The sequence below is a fragment of the Phocoena phocoena genome, chromosome 2 (genome assembly GCF_963924675.1).
Source record: "Phocoena phocoena chromosome 2, mPhoPho1.1, whole genome shotgun sequence".
Lineage (NCBI taxonomy): Eukaryota > Metazoa > Chordata > Mammalia > Artiodactyla > Phocoenidae > Phocoena > Phocoena phocoena.
In genome coordinates, this window is record NC_089220.1 from 144,740,793 (window position 1) to 144,750,515 (window position 9,723).

At 42.5% G+C, this 9,723-nt stretch overlaps 1 pseudogene; it reads left to right on the forward strand.

Moving 5' to 3' along the window:
• The first annotated feature begins 1,798 nt into the window (after nt 1–1,798).
• On the forward strand, nt 1,799–2,138 carry LOC136118540 (small ribosomal subunit protein uS10-like; annotated as a pseudogene).
• The last annotated feature ends 7,585 nt before the right edge of the window (nt 2,139–9,723 follow it).

Here is a 9,723-nt window from a genome sequence, read left to right on the forward strand (position 1 = left end):
TACAGGATTGGTACATTTCCATCTAAAATCCCAATATAATTTTTTGATACTTTCTATTTACCTGGGGGAGAAAAAGCCCAAGATGGATTTTATAACTAATGAAAATGGATTTTTTCACATATCAAAATGTATAAAATGTCAACACTTAAGAGAGTGTATCAGTTAAGAGTAGACTAACACCCAGATTATGAGAATTCTATACATAAGTAGCAGACACAAATCAATTTCTACTATTCAATAGGAGCTAGGAAATTGGACAGTATTTGGAAAAACAGCTTAACCTGAATCTTCACTTAGCATTATATCATTTAAGTAAAGTTTTAAATTTTTTTAAGTTTTAGATTTACAGAACTATTGTGAAGATAATACAAAGAGCTTCCATATATCCCACACCCAGTTTTCTCTATTATTACTATCTTGCAATAGTATGTAATATTTGTTGAAATTAATGAACCAATATAACCAACGTGTTATTAATAATCATATTTTTATTAAGTCATTCATTTTAGAGAAAGATTCTGGATGAGGTTTCAGAGAAATTCAAATCACCACAGAGAAGCAAATAACCATTTTCAAAATTAACCTCTGGGGGGTTTCCTAGCTCATTACAGATTATGGGCTTGGACTTGAATGCAGGCTTTCTCTCCACAAGCTCCCAGGATGTCTGTCTGCAGCCCTCAAACGCACAAGGTGATCATGGATCTCCTATAAAGGGGGCTTGCAAAGGCCAATTCCCACCCTCTCCTTCAGTTACCAAACAACTACTGAGTGGCAGCTGTTTGCAACTCCCCTCTTACACCAGGCTCCTGGGAGAATACAAAGATGCTCCCGGCATCCCCGTGGGCATGACTGTTGTGAAACAGGAAAAATGACCCATGCCTTGGTGCTGTTTGGATTTAAGGTTCTATCCAGGCAAGGTTCTATCCAACTGGGATGAAAACATTCCAAATGCACTTGAACTCCAAGGATCCAGAAGACAGTCTGGTACAGGGCAGAAGCTAACTCTCATTTGTCTCAGTCACCATCTCTTGACCCCTCCACATAGGCCCTGTGCTGAGGTCTAGAGATCTGAGGTTTACGGTACTCATCTTTGGCCCTAAGGAGCTCCCATGCTGGGGGAAAAGACAACAAAGTAAAAAATAGAACAACAACAACAAAATATAAGGTCCAAAGATGAAAAAGAAATGTACCACAGGAAAACCACAGATCAATGTTCCTTATCAATATAGATGCAGAAATCCTCAATACAATGCTGCAGGCAAACCAAATCCAGCAACATGTAACGAAGACTACACACCGTGGGTTTATCCCAGGAATAAAAATTTGGTTCCACATAAGAAAATCAATGTAATATACCGTATTAATACAATATGGTATATTAATAAAGGACAAAAACTGCATCTCGATAGACACAGAAAAAGCATTTGCAAAAAAAAAAACCACCACCCCTTCATGATAAAATAGTCAACAAACTAGGAATAGAAGGGAACAACTTCAACCTGATAAAGGGCAGCTATGAAAAACCCACAGCATCACTCCTATGCACGGTTGTATCAGAAGTCCTACCTGGGGCATTTAGGCAAAAAAAGAAATCAAAGCATCCAGAATGGAAAGGAAGAAGTAAAACCATCTCTGTTTGCAGATGACATGATCTTGTATCTAGAAAATCCTGCTCTTTGAGGAAGATGCAGACACAGCTGCAGCCCCAGTGGAGCCCTGGGCTGCCCACTTCTGCTCCTGATTCACAGCTGTGCTGTTCCACCTGAGGAACAGTCTTTCAGGAAGCCGCGACGCAGCCATGGCTTTTAAAGATATCGGAAAGACACCCACGGAACCAGAGGTGGCAATTCACCGAATTAGAGTTACCCTGACCAGCCACAGTATAAAATCTTTGGAGAAGGTGTGTGCTGTCTTGATCAGTGGTGCAAAGGCAAAGAATCTCAAAGTGAAAGGACCAGTTCAGATGCCTACCAAGACTCTAAGAATCACCACAAGAAAAACAACTTGTGGTGAAGTTTCTAAGATATGGGACTGTTTTCAGATGAGGATCCACAAGCAGCTCACTGACTTGGCACAGTCCTTCTGAGATGGTTAAGCTGATTACTTTCACCAGTACTGAGCCAGGAGTCAAGGGTTGAAGTCACCACTGCATATGCTTAAATCAATTATTTTGAGAAATTATGTTGTTTAAAAAAAGAAGGAAAAAAAATCCTATGGAATTCACATACACAACACAGAAACTACTGAAGTTAATAAACAACTTCAGCAATGTTGAAGGATATAAGATGAACACACAAAGCCAACTGCATTTCTATACACTAGCAATGAACAATCCAATTTACAACAGAATCAACAAGAATAAAAAACTTAGGAAAGAATTTAACAAAAGATGTGTAAGACCTGAACAATGAAAACTATAAAACATTATTGAAAGAAATTAAAAATGATCTAAATAAATTGAAAAACATCCTATGTTCGTGGATTTAAAGACTTAATATTGTTCAGATGGCAATACTAGCAAAACTGATCTACAGATTCAACACAATCCCTATTAAAATCCCACCTGGCTTCTTTGCAGAAATTGACAAGCTAAAATTCCCATGGAAATGCTAGAGACCCAGAATAGCCAAAACAATCTTAAAAAGGAGAAGCAAATGTGGAGGTCTCACTTATCCCAATTTTGAAACTTACTACAAAGCTACAATAAAATAAAGACATTGTCGTACTGACATAAGGATAGGCACAGATCAATGGGACAGAATTGAGAGTCCAGAAAGAGACCTATACATTTGTGGTTAATTTTCAACAAGGGTGCCAAGACAATTCAATGGGAAAAAAAATAACCTTTTTAACAAATGGTGCTGGGACAACTGGATATCCTCAGGCCAAAGAATGAAGCTGGACCCTTACCTAACACCACATATAAAAATGAACTGAAAATGGTTCATAGACCTAAATGTAGGAGCTAAACTATAAAACTCTTACAAGGGGCAAATCTCCATGATCTTGGATTTGGCAATGGTTTCTTAAATATGATACTAAAAGCACAGGCAACAGAAGGAAAACCAGATAAACTGGACTTTATTAAAGACTTCTGTGCTTCAAAGGACACCATGAAGAAAATGAAAAGACAGCCCACAGAATAGGAGAAAATATTTGCAAATCAAGTATCTGGTAGGGATTGAGTATTAAGACTAAAAAACTACATCTCAACAATAAAAACACAAATAACCCATTTTTAAAATGGTTAAAAGATCTGAATAGACATTTCTCCAAAGAAGATGTACAAATCACCAGTAAGTACATGAAAAGACATTCAACGTCATTACTCAATAGGGAAATGCAAATCAAAACCACACTGAGATACCACTTCACAGCCACTAGGATGGCTATAATCAAAAAGATGGACAATATTAAGTGTTGGAAGATGTGGAGAAACTGGAGCCCTCATACACTAGTGATGAGAATGTAAAATGTTGCAGTCACTTTGGAATAGTTTGGCGGTTCCTCAAAAGTTAAAAACAGTATTACCATGATGTCCCAGCAATTCCACTCCCAAGAGAATTGAAAATATATGTCCACACAGAAACGTGTACATGAATGTTTATAGCAGCATTATTCATAATTACCAAAGCGTGGAAATAACCACGTTCATCATCTGACAAAAACATAATGTGGTGTACTCATACAGTGGAATATTGTTCAGACATCAATAAAATGGTGATACCACGTGTATAAACTTCGGAAACACTATTACATTGTGCAAGTGAAAGAAGCCAGACGTGAAAGACCACGTATTGTGTAATTCCATCTACACAAAATGTCCAAAACTGGTAAATCCATAGAAACAGAAGGTAGATTGGTGACTGCCACTGGCTAAGGGGAGGATGGAGAGTGACTGCTTATGGGTCTCGGCTTTCTTTTGGGGGTCTTAAAAATGTTCTGGAATTAGACTGTGGTGATATTTGCGCAACCTGGTGAATATACTGAAATTCATTCAGTTGTATACTTTTAAAGGGTAACTTTTATGGTATGTAAATTATATCCTTTTAGAAAAGTCTAGGTGTGTGTGTTGTGAGGGATTTTGGTATGGGATGCTACCCATACAGTTAGGCACTGGCTCTGCCCCCAGGAAACCAGGGGCTTCACAGATGAGACTTTTGAGCTGAGTTTTGCGGGATGAATGGGCTTAATGAGGAACAAGGAAGGCATTCCACGTAAAGGGCAAAAGCATGTTCAGAAGCTCAGGAATGGCAAAGAGCACTGCAGGACAGCTCTGTATAGGGGCCTCTGTATGACAGGAAGTTGGGGCTGGGAGGTAAGAGGAGGCAAATGCCACACCAGTGAGTCTGGGAAACCCGGAGAGTGACAGGCTCCTGTATGTTTTGCTTAAATCAAACAGAAACATTTGTAGAAATTCCAAAGAGAAAATTTCAGTTTAATAAGCTCTAACTCTCCATCATGTTTTATTTGGGTAAAGCATTGGGTTTTTCTTTGGGAAGCCATGCCATGCCCCCGTTAATCCCTAAGGTTTTACTAGAGGGACTCTATACCCTCACCCCCACCCCCAAGACCATGTGACCTAGGCCTTGTCAATGACACCACCTCATCCTCCCAGCCACAGTGATTGGTCCAGAGAACAGCACATAGCTCAAGATGGGCCACTCAGAGGCAATGAACAAGGGATTTTGTGGAAAGCAACAAAAGACTCTTCTGGTGACCATTTTGTAACATATAGAAATATTGAATCAATATGTTGTACACTGGGAACTAACATGGTGTTAGAACATAGGTCAATTACACTTCAATTTTTTTTAAAAAGGGTGTGGAAGTAGATTCTCCCCTGGGGCTCCAGAATGAATGCAGCCTGCTGACAAGTGATTTTATCAATAGTTTCAGTGAGAGTGACTTCTGACCTCCAAAACTGTCAATAATAAATGTATGGTGTTTTAAGCTAAAAAAAAAAAAAGAGAAAAAAAAAGGGACTCTCTTTCCCTGGGTGGCTAAGTTAGTAAGACATAACCAGTAGCCTTCTGTTTGGCCACTCTGCTGAAATGTGGAAATGCCAAAAATAAATGAAGGAAAAGCAGGGTCAAGAGATGAGATATTCCAGAGAACACTGCTTGAGCATCTGGATCAATGCCTAAAGCTTTGAAGCACCACAAAGCACCTTAATGCCTGAAACTTTTCCACAAAGTTTTTAGTTACATGAGCCAATGAATTCCCTTTTTAATTTGAGCCAGTTTGAGTTGCAACTAAAACAATCCTGATGAATGCTGTAGGCTATGTTTAGACAAACAAGTCTGTACTCAAGACCTAAAAATATCAAGGCACATTAATTGTGGAAGATCAGGGCCTATCCTTGCCACCATCAATATTACTGTAGGTGAACTAGGCATCTCCTCCCAAGAACGTGTCTGCTCGTGACAGTGACATAACTTACATGGCATTTGTATGAGCCAGTGCCACATCTGGCCTTTAGAAAGTGCTCAGGAAAAGAGGGTTATCTTCTACTCATTTGTCTAAGAACCAAGTGTGTATTAAGCCCACAACATGTGGGACTTCCCTGGCGGTCCAGTGGTTAGGACTACGCACTCACAGTGCAGGGGGCACGGGTTTGATCCCTGGTCAGGGAAGTTCCCGCATGCTGCTCAGCACGCCTTAAAAAAAAAAAAAACCCCAACATCTGCCCCACCCTGCCCCAGGAGGCAGGAAAGGCACATGGCAGGGGGGCAAGTCAGGTCTAGGAGCTGCATTCACAAACTCACAGGCTTCCAACTGAGTTTTCTTTCTGCCTTCTCTGAAGACAGCACAGGGAACTATATTCAATAGCTTGTAATAAACTATAATGGAAAAGAATCAGAAAAAAAGAATGAAAACATATATGTGTGTATATATATGCATAGCCAAATCACTTTGCTATACACCTGAAACTAACACAACGTTGTAAATCAACTATACTTCAATTAATTTTTTAATCTAAAAAATTTTTTTAAATGCCAAGCTGGTATTAAAAATTAAGCAGAATGGAAGGTATACCTGATTCCCACCAGCAGTCACTTGAGTTAAGTTTTCTGACTCAGAATGAAGTTTAAACTTTTAATAATTGTTTTTAGCATTCAAACAGCATTCAGAAAGGCAAACGAACTGGCAACAGAATAAGTAAACACATGAGTTTAGCTGAAGGCTGTGTCTGCAGGGACTGACTAGGAAACAGCCACCCTGGAGGGCAGAGAGGGAGGGATTCTGCTGGCTGGTTACCAATGAGTCAGGGCTGCAGGCCAAGTCCCCTAAGGGGATGCCCAGCAAGGGCGCCCCGGCCTGCCAAGTCCAAGGCACCTGCGCCTGGCACCAAGGGAGCAGAGGTGGTAAGAAAGGAATTCTTTCCCTACAGTCCTGTGGGGCTTGAGAGTCCAAGGACAATGCTGGTCTGCTGCCTGCAACAAAGGGCAAGGTAAAAGGCCCACTCGTCTTGGGAGTCAGCAGGTTACATCAGCTTGTTGCATATACAGTGACATTTTTTTATTGGTTTTATTTCACAAGCTCCATTTGCCAGGCAATGCACCTGGGTCATGTACAGCATTCACTCCTCACAGCACCCCTATCAAGTGGACACTATTATAACCCCCACTAGCAGGTGAGGACAGTGAGGCCCAAGACGGGTTAAGCAACGTGCCGCACATCACAAAATCAGTAAGTGGCCAGGTCAGGATTCGCACACAAGTCTGTGCTCTCAGCCCCTCCACTCCGCCACCTCTTCAAAGAGGATTTAGAATCCTTGGGATTCTTAAAACCTCTGAAAGTAATTTGAATATGCGCTTAGGAGACCTGGCCTTGCCCCTGCAGGCCCATGGGTGGTAGCTGGGCACTATCCATGTCTGCCTGGGGTTTCCCTCCTCCTTGGCAGACAAGCCCTTTCTTAAACTCTCCTCAAACTACCCCACTGAGGTGTCCTTTCTCTTGCATCCTGGCTGATACAAGGGAGTATCTGAAGGGTAATATTTACTTTCTTTTTATAGTTCTTGGTCTATATATTTTTGAACATTTTAAACTAAGTATTCTAATGCAGAGTGATAGAGAATTTGAGTCTTAAGCTAGAAACAGAGAATGGATGTTTATTATGGGAAAAATCCTTTGACTAGGCTTCCATGGTTATGTGAATCTAAAAGCAGCAAGTTGTTCTGGGGAAAGATGATAAACATAAACAAGCCGCCTGGTTTGCTGTGTGTGGTTCAGCAAAGATTGCCTCTCCCTGGATTCCACAGTTCAGGGCAGACGTTTGCACAGGAACCCAGAGGATGAAGTTGGGGCAGCCAACAGGGTAGTCTGGGGTGGCAGGCACATGGCAGGAAAGGCCCGTAAGGTGACTCCCCCTGGAGAAGGGCAGAGGCCCTGGAGGCTGACCCAAATTCAGAATCAAAAGGTTCATGCAACAGCTGAGGGAAGCCACTGAGGACTTAGGGACCCTGGCAGATGTCCTGCTCTGAGGAAGGAAGGCTGAACATGTGACAGCCAAGAGAAGTTGTTCTAGGGCACCAGAGTGGGCTGCCACAACCCTGTGCATGTGTCCCCAGAGTGGGCAGACCCATGGACCATGGGGAGACCTTCACTTACACCAGCGACACCTGTGGTCACCACGGTCAATCAGTGTGCGCATCCAACTTTCTGGTGTCCCAGTCCAGCTTGGGAAGGACGACTGACCCCTGGAATTCTTTGACATCCAGGGGAAGGGTGATCTAGAGGGAGGTATAAGAATTGTTGCTTATGGACATAAAGGCTTGAGCATCACCTGGAAAAGTGAAGTGAAGGAGTGTGCCCCAAGTTGGTGACACAGGTCATACCAGGAACCTCCAGGGTCCCAGACCAACCCGCCCATGGGGGCATCTTTGTGTCTCCAGCTCTGGGACCAGCAAAGGTAGGATGATGTCATCCTTGAATAAAAACAACAGAGCTATCACCTATGCCATGAACATCGTGGAGAGCATGTTGCCTTTCCTGTGCATGCTCACCAAGGCGGGTAGGGTGGGGTAAGGGTGTCAATGCTGGTACCACTGCTAGACTCACAGGACGATGAGCTCAGATCAGAGCCACAGCTCTGCCCATGGATAACTTCATGCCAGAGAACATCAGATAAAGGAGCACCAAACCCTCAAGAGGTCTGTCTAACCTTGATCACTCCCAGGCACAACACCCATGAATCCCACCCCCCAGTCCCTCCCAAGGGCAGGAGACATCCTCGCAGGCTCAGCTGCCCTCCAGTCTCTCCCAAGGCTGCATCACAAAATACATCCATCTGTTCTTCTGAAACCACCCACTTCATCTCTCATTTCCTCCTCATTTTCAATTCCTACTTTTCTAATTATTCTCAGTATCTAAATGTCGCAATATAAAGAAGCAATACTTATAGAGACTATTTTACTTCGGTTTCTTTTTTGCAGCTTTCCCCAACCTGATTCTCCCCAAAGGCTGCTGGGACCAGCCCAGCCTGGCTACCCCACTGCACGGCAATCTGACAATTGGCTTATCAAGACAGCAGGATGGTTGAAGGTGCTGTCCTCCTTCCTCTGGGTCCCCACGGGGCTGAGTTTCTGTTTCCTCTGTCCTGGCCCCAGTGGAACTCAGATGTGTCCATCTGTCCATAGGGAAAGGTGTGGAAGGACCTGCACCACAAGGCTAACAGTACTTAACTTGGAATGTATGTGAGGAAGAACAACCAACAGACTTCTGGGTTATTTGACTTTCTTTCAACAAAGCACATACATCTTTTGTAATGAGAGTTCTGGGGCTGTTAATCACATCCCTCTGCTTTATTGCTGGATCTCACAGCCAAGGGAGGGCGCTTCTTGCCACCCCATCTCCACTGGCCTGCCCCACCGCACCCCTAGAGTCTGGACATTCCAGCCCGCACTACAAATGCAGAGGAGCAGGGGTCAAGAGCAGGGAACACGGTGAACTTCAGACCCACCTGAACTCTACAGGTGGGTCTGAGAGAGGGCCAAAGCCAGCTGGAATAACGACCTTCTTGCCATTTTAAACAAATCAAGACAAATGTGAAAGAAGCTACCTTGTGTCATGTGGGAGTGAGTGAGGGGTGAGGGAGGAACAACTTTCCTTCCCCAAACTCCTTAAGAGGGTCAACCAGTTGGCAACACCTATTACTATCCTATGGATAAAGACAGCAAACCGGAGAAGGAAGCTTCTCCTTAAAGTCATATTCAAGGAGTTTTGTTTTCTTTTTTTAAAGCTCTGTTTAAGAAATCTACATAATTATCTGTGTATATATCTGTCCCCTCTCACTTATTCTTAGGGTTTGCCACAGAGGAATAAGGGAGGGAGGGAAGCTCTCAATATTCTTAACTGCAAACAAGCCATTGAAAACCCTTTCTTGAGTTCAATCAGTTAGCTTAATATTTGGCTCCTAGATCAGTTTGATCCTGACCGGGTTCATCTTTCTCAAAGGTGACAGTGCCCTAATTTCCAGACAGAAAATATTGTTAACCCCTCTCCTTCTCTTCCCCTGACCCCAAGAAATTACTATACAGTGAATCTCTAATCTAGTTTTTCTCAAATAGGATCTTGCACTGAGACTGTTAAAAATGCAATTACATTCTTACTTTCAAATGATTCAGAGAAAATGAAAGTGTGTGGAGAGAGAGAGAGAACATGTGTACACAAATATGGCAAAAATATTAACGAAAGGTAAATCTTTTTTTTTTTTTTTTT